Source organism: Eutrema salsugineum, unplaced genomic scaffold (assembly GCF_000478725.1).
Source record: "Eutrema salsugineum unplaced genomic scaffold, Eutsalg1_0 scaffold_3, whole genome shotgun sequence".
In the NCBI taxonomy this organism is placed as follows: domain Eukaryota; kingdom Viridiplantae; phylum Streptophyta; class Magnoliopsida; order Brassicales; family Brassicaceae; genus Eutrema; species Eutrema salsugineum.
Genome location: NW_006256756.1, coordinates 14,606,044 through 14,623,291, shown reverse-complemented (window position 1 = coordinate 14,623,291; position 17,248 = coordinate 14,606,044). Strand labels below are relative to the sequence as shown.

General features: G+C 38.7%; 2 non-coding genes across 2 annotated transcripts; both read left to right on the top strand.

Annotated features, from left to right (window-relative positions):
* The first annotated feature begins 2,932 nt into the window (after window positions 1-2,932).
* On the top strand, window positions 2,933-3,040 carry LOC112085898. The gene has a single exon (XR_002899178.1). It is a non-coding gene; the product is annotated as a small nucleolar RNA R71 (small nucleolar RNA).
* A 9,667-nt stretch (window positions 3,041-12,707) lies between these two features.
* On the top strand, window positions 12,708-12,818 carry LOC112085803. Its single transcript, XR_002899096.1, has one exon. It is a non-coding gene; the product is annotated as a small nucleolar RNA R71 (small nucleolar RNA).
* The last annotated feature ends 4,430 nt before the right edge of the window (window positions 12,819-17,248 follow it).

Below are 17,248 nucleotides of genomic sequence, written 5' to 3'. Positions count from 1 at the left end.
ATATCCAAAGATCATAATCCGCCACAGCTTCAAGAGTTATACGTGGAGATCCACTACGACCAGCATATTGTCCAGCCCAGCTGGTTGGACAATTTTTCCACTTCCAGTGCATGCAATCCAAGCTACCTAGCATTCCTGGAAAGCCTCGTTTTTCACCAATGTAAAGAAGCCTAGAAACATTGTTTTAAAATTAATTGGGTTAAAAAACATATACGTTGTGTTTGGGTATAAATCAAAACATATAAAAAGTTAAGGATACATTTTGTAAATAAAAAAGTTCACCTTCAAAAAATGAAGAAATGAACAGTATTTGAAGGAACACTATTAATTTCTTCATTTTGAAGGTGAAATTGAAGCACCATTGGAGAAGATTTCTTCATTTTTATCTTCAAAATGAAGGAAAAAGTGAAATTTGAAGGACCATTGGAGATGGTCTAAGCGAATGTGCCATATGGACAAGTGAATGTCGGTTTTTCTTGATTCTCCGGGCGAATAGGAATTTGGAAAAATCCGGAGTATCCATCAAGGAAGCAATATCTTTCCTAGTTGCTGCATTCAGTTTCCAGTAATCGATGCACATACGATGTCCAGTTACTGTTCTTGTAGCGATCATTTCATCCTTATCGTTTTTAATGACAGTGACTCCTCCTTTCTTCGGGACAACATGAACTGGGCTAACCCAAATGCTATCTGAGATAGGAAAAATTATTCCGGCTTCTAAAAGCTTCATAATCTCCTTCTTGAAAACATCCATGAGATTAGGGTTCAGTCTCCTTTGACTTTCGATTGAGTTTTTAGCATTATCCTCTAGATTAATCTTGTGCATACAAAGATCAGGAGAAATTCCAGGTATGTCATCAAGTGAGTATCTTAAGGCTTTTCTATGCTTTCTCAGCTCAGACAACAGCATTGTGGTTTCTTCTTCTGTCAAACCAGAGTTTATAATGACAAGATAACTAGAATTTGGTCCAAGGAAAGCGTACTTAAGTCTGACGGGAAGAGGTTTAAGCTCGACTTTAGGGGCTTTGAGCTCGCTCAAAGGATCATTAATTGCTGCGGCAGTATCTTTAGGAGGTGTAGGAATGTTTGTTTGGTCCTTAAGATCTAGATATTTTAGAGGTTTCCTATAAGTTTTGGACTTATCAAGCATACACACACAATCACTTAAAATTTTCTTCAAGGAAATTGCGTTCGTGTTTTGTGGGTGAAAGCGTGACACTTAAAGGGTCGTCGAGAAGTAGACCTTCATAGAATTCCTCAATAATTCCGTCTAACTGATCAATCCAACAAATTTTGCCATCCAAAGTCGGTTAATTGAAACTTTTGTTCATGTCAAACTGCATAACTAAACCGGCTAGATGAAGGTCGATTTTTCCTTCCGGGACATTGATTATGGCTCCGGCTGTAGATAAGAATGGCCGTCCAAGAATAAGGGGATCCTTATGTTCTCTTTCTAGTCTTAGAACTATGAAATCAGTTGGTATGGAACATTTTTCGATTTCTACGGGAACATCTATTAAGATACCTACGGGCTGCCTAACAGAACGATCAGCTAATACTAAAGAAATTTTAGTGGGTTGAAAAGTGTGATGTCCTAAACGTTTTGCTACTGAAAGGGGCATCATGGTTATGCTAGGTCCTAAATCACAGAGAGCACGCTCAAAAGCTACATCATTGATGGTGCATGAAAGTACGAAGCTCCCAGGATCGTTTTTCTTTTCAAGGATTCGGCTTTTCAGGATAGAACTACATTCATGGGTTATCATCAGAACGTTTTCTTCAAGAGTTAAAGAATTTGTTAGAATACCCTTCATGTATTTTTTTAAAGCGGGAATCATAGCACAAGCTTCTACGAAAGGTCATCTCACATTTAATTGATCGATCAACTCTTTCAGCTTAGCTTTTTCTTTCTCCTTCTTCGGGGCTCTTAAGGCTCTAGGATATGGTGGTTTAGGTTTATAGACACGAGTTGGTGGAGGGGGAATTGGGTCTTCTCTGAGGATTTCCCGGGATGTATCTTCTCTTACTTTTTCTCCATCCTTCTCTCCTTCCACTTCTTTATCAACATCCTCAATTGTGACTCTTTCTCTTTCTTTTTCCTTTTCCTTACCCTTTTTCTCATCTTTGGGATCTTTAGGAAATTCAGGCTCTTTGTAAGTTAATCCATTCCTAAGTGTGATAGCTTTCACATGATCGGAGGGATCTGCTTCACTTGAGCTTTCGAAAGATTTTTCACTTGGCTCCTCCTCGGAATTTTCTATGTTTCTAGAATTAGGTTTGATCATCAGGCTAAGGAGCGTAGAAAATTTTTCATTGAAATCTTCTTGCATTGTTTTTAGTTCAGATCTAAGATCACTAATTTCTTGAGACCTATATTTTTCAAGCTCTAGAATTCTTTTGTTTAGATTTTCAGCTTCAGAAGAGGGAAAACTAGGATAGGGACTGGAATTGGATTGAATAGCCCAAATAGGTTCGGAAGAGTGTTTCCCGCGGTCATAAGGCTCGCGACCGTGGTGAAACAGGTCTTGGCCGCGGTCAGCATTGTCACGACCGTGGTGAAAGCACGTTTTTCTGCGGTCCGAATGAATGGACCCGTGGTGATCAGAAACGAAGGAAAAATCTTGAATTTGATAGTGCCTCCATCACATAATGAGTCAACTTGGATTGCAACAACCAAACAAAGCACACAATACGTGTAACTTTGATGGTTGGGACAACCCAATGGATTCTTATGATCAAGGAATGGTGAACACCGCATGACTTCCGAAATCTTTTCTTTCTTCTCAGGAAGTGCAGAATTTCCAAAGGTTGCTTGATTACGGATGCTGTTTGCGAAATTGTTGAGAAGTCTCCATTACTTGCTGTGTCAAAAGAGTGTTGTAACTCTGGAGTTATGCCTCGATAGAAGATACCCATCAGGTATTCGTCGGTATATCCGTGAGGTGGACAATCTATCTTGCATTCCCTAAATCTTTCCCAAGTATCTAAAATATCTTCATCTTCTTTTTGTTTAAAAGTTATTCTCTTGTTCCTTAAGAAATTTGAACGATTTCTAGTATAAAAACGATTTAGGAAAGTCTTTCTACACGCTTTCCACGTTTTTAGTGAAGCAGGTTCTAAAGATTTTAGCCATCTGCTGGCATTGTCTCTAAGAGAGAATGAGAAAAAACTACACTTGTGGTAATCCCCATTTGCTGTAATGGTTGCACATAATTCTTCAAACGTCTCGATATGGTCCATCGGGTGTTCGGATGAATAACCATTAAATTGATTTTGTTGAACTTAATGGATTTAGGGTACCTTAATTTCGGTTTTGCCATCCTCTGGTAAGGCTGGTTGAATAGCTCTTCGATCTCCCATGAAGTTTTCGAGTGAATCGAAACTTCCAATTAACTCTTCATCATCTTCATGTTTTGCCGATCCAATTAGCTCATTGTCATCATAGATCGGTTCTACAAACTCATCATCAGTCAGGTCATCGTCGCTTGGATCACCATCCACATGATATGGTGGATCACCAAGAGTTCCGGGAACATGTTCCCGGTCTCTCATCGCAGAGAAACCTGAAAAATTCAAAGGAAAAGGTAAAAGTAAACAAGTGTTCTAATGGATTTAAGCTGGGATTCACAATGAAACAAATCAAAGTCCCCAAAACGGCGCCAAAAACTTGATGCGAAGAAAAGCGGGGTGTGTTTGTTGTTTAACTAAGCTTCAGGTTTTAATTTATAACCCCTAAATGTCTGCAAGTGCACATATGTGCGATGTAGTACTTAGGGTATCGATCCACAGAGACTTAGTTGTTTCAGTACGAATTCACGGTAATGCTTAAAATCAGATTAGAACTAAACAGGTTTTGGGTTTTTGGTTGTCACTAAATCTAAACTAAAACCAAAGCAAGTAAAAGCAATTAAAATCAAAAGCGAATGAAAGCAAGTAATAAGCAAATAAATCAAAGGCGAATGGAAGCAGGTAATAGGCGAATTAAAGGCAAATAAAATTGAAGGTTGTAAGTAATGGAAAACAAACGTTGGGGCTCAAGGGTATCACAGGGATTCATGGACTAGGCTATGTCGATTTTAATCAAATGATAAAGGTAATCAACTACGTATGTTCTAGAACTCGAGGCACAGAAGTATGAATAGCCTATTTTCGCAGCACTAAACAACTATCTCTCGCAACCCTGATCAGTAGGTTTCCACTCTGATTCTGGAAGGGGGAAGATGCAATAGCATAACAAGACTCATCAACATTCACAACTCAATTATAGGTAGGTTTCCACTCCTATAAAATCATTGCTCGTTTCACCCTAGTTCAGACAATCAATGAAAGCTTTCACAAAATATCATATCAGATCAGCTTCTACGTTGCCAGCAAAGAATCACACAGTAAAATCAAAGGCAAACGAAGACCATTTGGAAGATTATAAATCCTAAATCTATCGATTCATAAGCAAAGACACACGAAATTCCCTTTGAACAATCCTTTTAAACCCAACTGGGAAACTACTTAAATATATTGTAAACAATCATCACAGAGTATTAAAAGTTGCTGGAAATTAAATAAAACAAGGAAGAAGAACGAAGAACGGAGAAGCGGACGGAGGCACGATGATGCACTCCAGCGGCGGCTCCTCCTTCTTCAAAGATGGCGGCTCCTCCTTAGGGTTACATGAAAATCTCACTCTCTCTAGGTATGTGTTTTTATCGATCCCCCTCCCCCCTTTAGAATGACATAAAGAGGGTATTTATATCTTCTGTAGTTGTCCTGGACACTTAGGGCTTCATAAATAACAAAGGGAATCGACTTGGGCTTTAATTAGGTCGTCTGGAAAGTGAACGTTGTCTGGCCGTGGTCGTGATGGTTGTACCCACGGGGAAGGTGTTGGCCGCGGTCCCGGCTCGTGGCTCTCTTCCGAAACTGCATTTTCTGTCATACTTGCATCGGGAGTATATGAAGATCTAACCGTTGGATTGTCTCCAAACTAAGTGCATTAGAAAGCTGGTTGTATCCTCTATGTTGTCACAAATTTTGGAGGTAATCAGATGGTGAGAAGGTCTTCATCGCATGGCATACTTCTGATGGTATGCATTTATCCAAAATTGCTCATTTGTTCCAAATTGCATATCTTTGGCCCAAGTTTCCTGAAAAGTCTTTTGAAACTCTGAAACATTGAAAACACTTAAAAAACCATTGAAAACAGAGTTAAAACAACTGCATAAGACATAATTTATGATCCATAAAAGTGATCAAAATATGATGTTATCAGGTACTTATATATATATATATATATATATATATATATATATTTCTTTTCAAAGACTGAAACTAAGGAAAACAAAACCAAAAATTATTAAGAAAAAGATTTTTTAGAGGTAATTTACTAACCTCTGAGATTGTGCAAGTGAAGACTATTGGATTCTCTGGCAACACCACCAAAAACTTGATGCTTCTAAGGTTGACTTTGCGGCTTTATGTTTTAAATTTATAACCCTAGATATCTGCAAGTGCAGAGCAGTACGTTGTAGTACTTACGGTATCGATCCACAGAGAATCCACGCTTTACCTGCAGAACCTTAGAACCAAAATTAATAAACGAAGTCTAAGACGAAAAACGGGTTTTGGATAGGTTGTGTGATTTCTATATATGTATTTTAAAAAGTTATTTAAAAAGAGTTTTAAAAAGGGTTTTAAAACTAAACTATAAGTAAATAAATCGATGTTGAATATAAAGGATGTCTACGGGATATGATCGATTCAAATCACGCAAAACAAAGCTATTAAAATTGATCCTAGTAAATTTTTAGAACTCGAGTCGTGAACGTATGAATACACCACTGTCGTGATCATAACCAACTATCTCTCGCACATCTGACCAGTAGGTTTCCACTCTGGTCCTGGAAGGGAAATGGAAACTTGCTTAAGACTCGTCAATATTCACAATTCGCCCATAGGTAGGTTTCCACCCCTATGGTTGACCTGCTCTTCTCAAGCTAGATCGGACACCGGATGAATACTTTCGCAACACCAAGGACCAAGATCAGTCTCTAGTTCGCGACACTAGATCCATGCTTTAAGTATAAGCTTAAAAGAAAGATTTCTAGAATTCGGCTTGGTTTATCTCACGAAGATCCCTACCGAGCATATTCGGTTCCCTTTATTGGAGCCTAAACTCATACCTCATCATTCCAAAACGTGTACAAAGTAATTAACAGAAAGAAGTAGAGAAAAAGAGACAAGGAGATGAAGAAGAAACATCTCGATTTCGAGATCTAAGCACGGAGAAAACTTCTCTTCAAATTTTTAAAAAAAACTAATTGAACATGACGAAGGTAAAAACAAAATTAAAAGATGCATAAAAGTAAAAACCGAATTAAAGTAAAGGTAGAACATAAAGAGGGTTCAAGAGAAATCTCTATCTCCTTAAACTAAGAACTAAGAACATAAGAACATAAAAACCTTAAAAACCTAAATTTGGTGACTCCCAAAAGGGATTCTTCTGAGGCACACAAAAATAGGTCTGCTTAGATAAATATTTATAGGTCTTCAACTCTGTCCAGTCGTCCTTAGGGTTTTCTGTGAAGAGAAGACAAATTGGGCTTCAAACGGTGTCTTGGGCCATCCTTTTAGTCAGCCTTGGTCATAAGGCTTCTACTCGTGGTGAATGGGGGTTTGGCCGCGGCCATGATGTGCTCAGGTTTTAACCCTAGTTTTCTGCAAGCGCACAGATGTACGTTGTAGTACTTAGGGGTCGATCCACTGAAGACCAAGTAACTGCAATACGAGTTTACTTGAGATGAGAACTGAGCTAAGATGAAAATATGGGTGTTTGTTTTGGGGTTGTGAACAGTGACGAAAATAGAAAATAATAAACTTAAAAACTAGTAAACAATAAGATCAAATCATAGAATAGCTAACAAGAGAACCAAACATAGAATTTTCTATAGATGTGTTTTTGAAATCAAACTCAGACTAACCTACTCACGTAGTATTAATCACAAATCAATTCACTCAGATTTACTAAACTCCCATTCAGTTCTCTAAGTTTCTAGACAAATTAGTTTGATAATTTCACAAAACGCTTTAGATCGACTCACGCCGTCTAAGAGAATTTGTTCATCTAAATAGGGTTAATCGATTCAACAACACTTTCGGTGAGTAAATAAACCTAATCGCAGTAGCTAGATTATCGATCCAAGCCACATAAACGAAACACAGATTTAGACGAAGAACTCTAAAGATAAACTCTAATCTAACAAACCAGATATCAATTCATGAGTCCCTTTGAAAATCCCTTAAAACCCAACAAGGGAATTACTCAATCATAGTGTATAAAAACATCACAGAAGTATTGTAGTTTGCTGGAAATTAAATAAGAGAAAGGTAAAGAACGGAGAACAAGGATGAAGGCAGATATCGATGGTGACTCATTCGGCGACTCCTTCTCCCGAAGACGGCAACTCCGAGGTGTGCGGTTCTTCTCTGCTCTCTCTCCACAACTTGGTAATTAGAATGACCTAAAACGAGTATATATAACCTTCTAATTCGTTGGAAACGTCTAGGGTTTGAAGAATGAGTAGTGGGCTGGACTTGGGCTTGAATTAGGTCACTTTCGGACGTCAACGTTGTCTGGCCGCGGTCGCGGTGGTCCTGACCGCGGGGAATCATAGTCTGGCCGCGGTCGCGGCCTATGCTCTCATTCGAAACTGCATTTTCTGTCTTTAGTGCATCGGGAATATCTGAAGATCTAACCGTTGGATTGTCTCCAAACCAATTGCATTAGAAAGCTGGTTGTCTCTTCTATGTTGTCTCAAATTTGGGGATGATCGGACGGAGAGAAGGTCTCCATCGAGTACCATACTTCTGACGGTCTGCATTTATCCAAAATCGCTTATTTTTTCCAAATTGCACATCTTTAGTCCAAATTTCCTGAAAAGTCTTTTAAAACTCTAAAACATATAAATCACTTAAAAAATTAAAAACAGAGTTAAAACACCTGCATAAGATATTAAAATGATCCATAAAAATAGTCAAAATCCGGTGTTATCAACTCCTCCAGACTTAAACCTTTGTTTGTCCTCAAACAAAACATATATCAAGCCATGAAAGAATCTTTAAAAACCTACAGGAACTAACCAATATCACAGTGACCGTCCTTCTAAACCATAAACTATCATAAAACATCTATCTGGATCTAGTCTAGAAAATGCTCACCAAAATACAAACATAACTAGTCCGTTGATCCGTCATGCGAAAATCTACACACTTAGATCTAACTTCCAGTAAAGTAGCTCTTTACATTCATTAAGTGCACAGTGAATTCTCATGAAAGACATAATTCAGGGTAGATGGCGTTTGGTAATTAAGAGCTATTTAAGTGGTGGAATTAAAGTATTTCGGGTTATCTGAAGATCTGGAGGATGCAAGATATTATGCAAAACCGCAAGAGAGAGTGGACCTCTTGATGTCAGCAATTTTCAGTCACCTCTCCTTGCCAAATGTTATTGCATAGTCTTTCCTCCTTGGTTGTAATCAGATGTTCCCCCAGACTTAGATCTTTTCCGGGAATAAGAAAAATGATCTCGAAAACTCCATATAATCGAACTCTAGCTTGCCTCAAAGATAAAATCGATCCTCCTAGACTCTCTAAGGTTTTAAATTTCCTTTGCCTTCTTTTTTTTTTTCTTTCTCTTTTTTTTCGGATATATTCTTTTTTTTTCTAAAGGGAAAACAACCTTTAATAGAGAGAGAGTCTAAGGGACGAAATTATACCCAGATTTTGAATGTTTTTCCAAGGCAAACTGAGTTTTCTCCTTTTGTTGAATCATTCCAATGAAATCGCGAGTCTCTGTCTATAGGGACTGAAAACCGCGTTGATCCTCTTTCTCTCCGACGTTTTTGCACATATCTGCATATAGGACAGTGAAAAACAAGAGTGCATGTGGTTTGAAAGAGGCTGGGTTATGGTGGGGAACTAGCTAAAGGTAGCCATTCAGGATCAACAAAGAGTGGTAAAAGGGTAAAGGAGTCCTGAATGTATGATTCGTTTCCCTGATCTAATGCTTTAATGAGAAAGTTAAGTCAAGATTAAGTCCAAATAAGATGAGCTAGTATATCCTGTCAGAAAGAATCTACATGAATAGAAGTCCTCTGGTGGGAGTTCATAGTGTAAGTACTCTAGCTACCGCCTAATCTAGGTCTAAATCACAGAAAAAGCAAAAAACGAGGAAATAGCGTAGAAGCACACTGGTCTAAATCATCATAGTATTGTTGATTTTTTATTTATGTTCCTGGTTTGAAAACGTTTTGAAAAATTTTTGAAAACTTTTTTAGTAATTTTTTATGTCCAAAACAAACACAAAACAAATCAAATTTCGTTAGTAACGGATGAACATCCTCCTCCAGACTTATTTCACACTGTTCTCAGTGTGATGAAATCTAAGAAAGGATAGATAAGGAAGTAGAAATTGGAAGTGTTTAGATGTACTTACCTTGCCAGAAGAATGAGTCGCGGTTGGGAGGATGGCACAGTCGGTCGAAGTTTCAACAGGGCCGGAGTGATTGCCGTTTTCCGGTTTATGATTTCTGCTCGTCTTTTATTCGTTCTTCTTTGTAAAAACCTGAAATTAAATGAAACAAAAACAAAGCAACAAATAGAAAATAAAGATCAAATGGAAATAAGTAAAATACCGAGTGAGTTGCCTCCCACTAAGCGCTTGTTTTAAGTCGTTAGCTTGACTTGGTCGTCTTTTAGGCATTAGGCGCATCTGCTAAGGAGATCGGATATTCCTTTTCTTCTTGAATGTCTGCAAGATATGGCTTAAGACGTTGTCCATTGACAGTGAAATCGCCTCCTTGGCGGTTCCATAGAACCACAGCACCATATGGTAAAACTTCTTTGATCTTGAAAGGTCTAGACCATCGTGATTTAAGCTTTCCGGGAAACAATTTTAGACGTGAGTTATAAAGTAGAACCTGACCATTAGGTGAGAACGTCTTTTGAACTATTTTCCTGTCATAAAACTCCTTTGTCTTCTCCTTATAGATCTTAGAATTCTCATAGGCGTTATGGCGAATCTCGTCTAACTCATTTGCCGTCTGGATATCGTAATTCAGCTTTCTTATTGCCCATTCTGCCCTGAGCTCTAACTCCCATGGAAGATGACAAGCCTTACCATAAACAAGATGAAAAGGTGTAGCGCCCAATGGGGTTTTGAACGCAAATCTATATGCCCAACGAGCATCCTCAAGCTTTGCTGACCAATCTTTTCTTGTTGGTCCTATTATCTTTTCCAGAATTCTTTTGAGTTCTCTGTTTGATACCTCCACTTGGCCACTCGTCTGTGGGTGATAAGGTGTAGCTACCCTATGTTTCACTCCGTTTTTCTTCAACAGATTCTCAAAGACTTTGTTGATGAAGTGAGAACCACCATCACTTATCACGATTCGCGGAACATCAAATCTTGGAAATATGATCGACTTGAACATCTTCATTACTACTTTTGCGTCATTTTTGGGGCTGGCTATGGCTTCTACCCACTTAGACATGTAGTCAACAGCAACAAGGATGTACTTGTTTCCAAAAGACGAAGGAAAAGGACCCATAAAGTTGATTCCCCAAACATCAAAAACTTCGACTTCTTGAATAAAGTTTTGTGGCATCTCATGTCGCTTGCTGATGTTCTCTTGTCTTTGGCAAGCATCACACTTAGATATGAATTTATGGGCGTCCTTGAACATGGTAGGCCACCAATAACCAGCTTGTAAAACCTTTGCTACAGTCTTATCAGTAGCAAAGTGTTCAGCATAATTAGATCCGTGACAATGAAAAAGGATTTCTGGAACTTCTTCTTCGGAGATGCACCTGCGAAACAAGTTATATACACACTGCTTATAAAGATATGGTTCATCCCAAAAGTACCTTCTTATATCACGCAAGAACTTCTTTTTGTTGTAGCCGAAGAATCGTGGTGGTTCGACTTCTGCTGCTAGGTAATTCGCGATATGCATAAACCAAGGAAGCTCGGAAAGTTTAGCTTTTGGAGGTGGGGCTGGACGTTTCTCTGGGGTGACTACTTTAGCATTACCATCTTTCTCCACATCTCCAATAGGGTTTGGAGAAATCAATGTCGAGTTTGCATCGGGTGAGATAGCTTTGCCCTTAGATTTCTTTGATTTGCGCTTAGACTTCCTTGCTTTGTGCTTTGATTTTCTCAACTCGACAACTCCCTTAGGCTCGACTAACGGGGCTTGTATAGAAACGTGTTGGCACCTTCCCTTGTTATCTCCAGGGTCTAGAATCAACTTCTCTTCCTTGTAGATGGTTATACAGTAAGAGCTTCCACCACTACAGCCTGCAGGATAGAAGATTCTCTTTTTGACTTTAGAAAAACAAACTCTTCGGTTGGGATAATCAACAACTGCCCCCACTGTTGCAAGGAATGAACTTCCAAATATTAACGCCCTGGGAGAGTTATTTTCCATCTCAAGAATGTGAAAATCAACAAGAACAAGACACCCTCCTACTTGCACCTTCAAATTCATTACGAAACCATACGGAATCGTGCTTGAATTGTCTCCAAACTTAATAGAACCGTGAGGAGGTTTGATATCACACATCCCCAGCTCGTTTGCAACTGCTTTGGACATGACATTTACATTTGCTCCTGTGTCACAAAGAGAGTCAGAAAATTCCATACCTTTAATTATGCAGGGGAAGACAAACTTCACTGAATCATTTATCTTATGAAGCATCCTTTGGTGTGGAACTTTTCCTATTGCATCATACTCTTCAGGACATGCTGGAGATTCAACTTCAGTGTCCTGATTGCTAGGAATAGGTGTGACTTCTCTCTCACCATCAGTGTTTATGACATTGCAACGCCACATTGGATTGTCTACGATTTTTCCCGGAAGGTGACCATCTTGTCTCTTCACACTTTCTCCAATTTGTCCGATTTGTTTCTCGAGCATCTTGACATGAGTTGAGAGGTTAGTGAACTTCTGAAATGACTCCTCATTGTTCTTGTTGAGGTGATCATTCATGATGTCTAACTTGTACCCAAGATCATTCATGTTGTCTAACTTAAGCTCAAGGTTGCGGATGTCTTGGGCGATTTCTTCATGTACCTCAGCGATTCGTCTCTCCATAGCTTCGGTGCGTTTTGAACTATATATGATTTGCGATAGCTGCACGTCCATGCTATCAACATGAGTGGAAAGAGCTTAAAATTTACCATTAAGGTCAGTGTATAAGCAGTCCACTCTTATATCCACATCGTCTGCTAATCTTTGCAACTTCATAAGAAGTGGTTGCACCATAAGCTCGAGCTTGTCGTCTTGAGAGGTTGGGGGTGATTTTGGAGGAGATTGGAGATTCATATGGGTGTGATCTTGTGCTCCAAGTTGATGATTAATCTCAGCTGCATTAACTGCTTTGCAGACATTAACAGAACGCTGCTGATTTTGGAGAAACAATTTTACCATGGCTTTAAGTTCTTCAATCTCCGTATGATCATGGGAAGTAGAACGTGATGTTCTTCTTTGATCAGGAAAATTGTTTCTGCTGCCTGCAGCAAGATTATTAATCAAGATGTAAGCTTCTTCCACAGTCCTTGTCATGAAGTTTCCATTGCTTGCTACATTTAGAGGCGCCTTAGATGTCCATTCAAAGACCTTCGTAGAAGGTATTCAAGACGCATGTCTCTGTAAAACCGTGGTGAGAACATTCTCTGATGTAGCCTTTATAACGGTCCCAAGCTTCATGAAAAGGTTTGCCTCCTTTTTGTTGGAACCTATAAATCTTGTCTCTAAAAAAGTTTGATCTAGAGGTGGTGTAGAAATGGTTAAGGAAGGCAGCCTTGCATTCATCCCATGATTCGAGTGAACCAGGAGACAAAGACTTAAACCATGCACGTGCCTTATCACAAAGAGAAAATGGAAACAACTTGCACTTTATGAAATCTGCAGGAACTCCGATTGATTGCTTGGTGCTGCAGATTTCTTCAAAATCTTCATGATGATCCATAGGAATCTCCGATGCATCGCCATGGAACCGGTTCTGCTTGACCAATTTTATGAGCTTCGAGCTTATCTCATAGTCTACGTTGATGGGTTGTAGACTAATGGGAGAACAGTTCTCATAGAAAAACATACGGATTGTTTTAATCTCTTAGAGTTAAGCAAGGAGCGTTCTGAAACCTAACGTGCTCTTCAATGTTTTGTTGGACGTGGTGGTTATCTCTAAGCCTATCTAAACCTTGCAAGTGTCTGTTGTTATCGCCCATCTCTAATTTTTGTGTGTGGTGATGCGAGTGTAAACACGGGGTTTGTTGTTTTCGTTTTACTAAGCTTCGGGTTTTAAATTTATAACCCCTAAATGTCTGCAAGTGCACAGATGTGCGCGGTAGTACTTAGGGTATCGATCCACAGAGACTTAGTTGTTTCAGTACAAATTCAATGCAACGCTTAAATCAGATTAGAACTAAAAAGGTTTTGGTTTTTGTTTTGGGTTTTTGTTGTCACTAAATCTAAACTAGAAAGCAAGTAAAAACTAAAGAGCAATTGAAAACGAAAGCAAATAAAACAAGTAAAATCGATTAAACAAAAGCGAATGTAAGCAAGTAATAAGCGAATGAAAAGCAAACTAAATTGAAGGTTGTAAACAATTAAAGACAAACGTTAGGGCTCAAGGGGTTTTTGCAGGGATTCATGTACTAAGCTAAGTCGATTTTAAACAAGTGATAAAGGTAATCAACTACGTATGTTCTATAACTCGAGGCACGGAAGTATGAATAGCCTACTTTCGCAGCACTAAACAACTATCTCTCGCAACCCTAATCAGTAGGTTTCCACTCTGATTCTGGAAGGGAGAAGATGCAATAGCAGAACAAGACTCATCAACATTCACAACTCAACTACAGGTAGGTTTCCACTCCTATAGAAGAATTGCTCGTTTCACCCTAGTTCAGACAATCAATGAAAGCTTTCGCAAAATACTATATCAGATTGGCTTCTAAGTGGTCAGCAAAGAATCACGCAGTAAGATTAAAGGCAAACGAAGAACATCTAGAAGACTATAAATCTTAAATCTATCGATTCATAAGCAAAGACACATGAAATTCCCTTTGAAAAATCCCTTTAAACCCAACTGGGTAACTACTCAAACATATTGTAACAAAGCATCATAGAGTATTGAAAGTGCAGGAAATTAAAGAACAGAAGGAAGAAGAACGAAGAACAGAGAAGCGGACGTAGGCGCGATGATTGCACTCCAGCGGCAGCTCCTCCTTCTTCGAAGACGGCGGCTCCTCCTTAGGGTTACACGAAAATCTCTCTCTCTCCTCTTTGTCTATTAGTTTCGGTCTCTATTGGTCTCCCCTATTTAGAATGACCTAAAGAGGGTATTTATAGCTTTGGAGTGGTCCTGGACACTTAGGGCTTCAAAAATAACGAAAGGAATTGATCTGGGCTTTAATTAAGTCGTCGGAAAAGTGAACGACTAAGTTCCGCGGTCGCGATGGCTCTACCCGCGGGAAAATGGGTGTTGGCCGCGGTCCCGGCACATGCTCTCTTCCAGAACTGCATTTTCTGTCATTCTTGCATCGTGAGTATCTGAAGATCTAACCGTTGGATTGTCTCCAAACCAAGTGCATTAAAAATCTGGTTGGATCCTCTATGTTGTTTCAAATTTTGGGGGTGATCAGACGGTGAGAGGTCTTCATCGCTTGTCATACTTCTGACGGTCTGCATTTATCCAAAATTGCTCATTTGTTCCAAATTGCATATCTTTTGCCCAAGTTTCCTGTAAAATCTTTTGAAACTCTAAAACATTGAAAACACTTTAAAAATCTTTGAAAACAGAGTTAAAACACCTGCATAAGATATAATTATGATCCATAAAAGTTGTCAAAATACGGTGTTATCAACTCCCCCAGACTTACCTTTTTGTTTGTCCTCAAAAAAACTTAAGTCAGGAAAGAATTTTAAAAATCGCAGGAACTAAACAATATCTCAGTGACCGTCCTTCTAAACCAAAACTTATCGTGAAACATCTATTTGGATCTAGTCTAGAAAATTCTCACCAAAATACAAGCAAACTAGTCCGTTAATCCGTCATGCGAAAAATCTACACACTTAGATCTAACTTCCAGTCAACTAGCTCTCTACGTTCATTAAGTATATTAGTGAATTCTCATCAAAGGCATTATTCAGGGTAGATGGTGTTTGGCATTAAGGGCTGTTTAAGTGATGGAGCTTAGGTGTTTAGGGTTACTTGAAGAATATGGAGGATGCAAGATATTATGCAAAACCGCAAGAGAGAGAAGGACCTGTTGATGACCGCAATATTCAGTCACTTCTTCTTGCCAAATGTTGTTGCATAATCCTTCCTCCTTTGTTGTAAACAGCTATTCCCCCAGACTTAGATTCTTTCCGGGAATCAGAAAATGATCTCCAAAACTCCATATAATCGAACTCTAGCTTGCCTCAAGTATAAAATTCGATCCTTCTAGACTCTCTGAGGTTTTAAATTTCCTTTCCTTTCATATTTTTCTTTTCTTTTTCGGTTTTTTTTTTTTTCTCGGAAAGAGGAAACACCTTTTATAGAGAGGGAGTCTAAGGGACGAAATTGTACCAAGATTTTGAAGTTTTTCCAAGGCAAACTGAATTATCTCCTTTTGTTGAATCATTCCAATGAAATCGCAGGTCCCCGTCTTCAGTGACTGAAAACCGCGTTGATCCTCTTTCTCTCCGACGTTTTTGCACATATCTGCATATAGAACAATGAAAAACAAGAATGCATGTGGTTTGAAAGAGGTTAGGTTCGGTGGGGAACTAGCTAAAGATAAACTAGCCATTCAGGATCAACAAAGAGTGGTAAATGGATAAAGGAGTCCTGAATGTATGATTCGTTTCCCTGATCTAACGCTTTAATGAGAAAATTAAGTCAAAATTAAGTCCAAAATAAAATGATCTAATATCCTGTTAGAAAGAATCTCCATGAAAAGAAGTCCTCTGGTGGGATTTCGTAATGCAAGTACTTAGCTACCGTCTAATCTAGGCCTAAATCACAAAAGAGCAAAAAACGAGGAAATAGCGTAGAAGCACACTGGTCTAATTTATCATAGTATTGTTTATTGTGTTCCTGGTTTGAAAACTTTTTGAAAAACATTTTGAAAACGATTTTTTTTTTTTTTAAGAATTTATGTAAAACTTTTTGAAAAACTTTTTGAAATTTTTTTTATGTGTCCAAAATAAACTCAAAACAATTCAAATTTCATTAGTAACGGATGAACATCCTCCCCCAGACTTATTTCACATTGTCCTCAGTGTGATAAATCTTGGAAAGGATGGTAAAGAAAATAGAAAAGTTGAAATGTTTAAGTGAACTTATCGTGCTGGAGAGTGCTGCTCGCCTTTTGTATTTGTTCTTCCTTATTGAAAACCTGAAATTAAATGAAACAGAAACAAAGCAATGGAAATAGAAAATAAAGGTCAAAGGGAAATAAATAAAATACCGAGTGGGTTGCCTCTCATAAGCGCTTGTTTCAAGTCATTAGCTTGACATTGTTGCTCGATTAGACTTAACCGGGGTCGTGACACTCCTTGATCCCATCATTGGCCGATGATGGATCAATCAAAAACATCACTTCTCTTTCGTCTTCACTTTCTTCAGCCAGATATGACTTTACATGCTGTCCATTCACTGTAAATGAGTTTCCAGTTCTGTCCCACAGGACGATGGCTCCGTATGGTTTAACTTCCTTTATCGTGAAGGGTCCTGACCATCTTGACGTAATTTTCCTGGAAAAAGCTTAAGACGAGAATTGAAAACAAATACCTTATCGTTAGGAGCAAAAGTTCTATGAATAATCTTCTTATCATGATATGCTTTAGTGTTCTCCTTGTAAATCTTTGAGTTTTCGTAAGCATTGTGTCGGATTTCTTCTAACTCGTGAAGTTGAAGTAGTCTTCTTTCTCCAGCTGTTTTCAGATTCATATTCATCTCCTTGATAGCCCATTGCGCCTTGACCTAGATTTTTCAAGCTCTAGATTCTTTTTGTTTAGGTTTTCAGCTTCAGAAGAGGGAAAACTAGGATATGAAACAGGATTAGATTGAATACCCAAGATAAGTTTGGAAGGTGGTGTCCAGGCAAGTTTGGAAGACAATTTCCCGCGGTCAGAAGGCTCGCGAATAGCCTACTTTCGCAGCACTAAACAACTATCTCTCGCAACCTTAATCAGTAGGTTT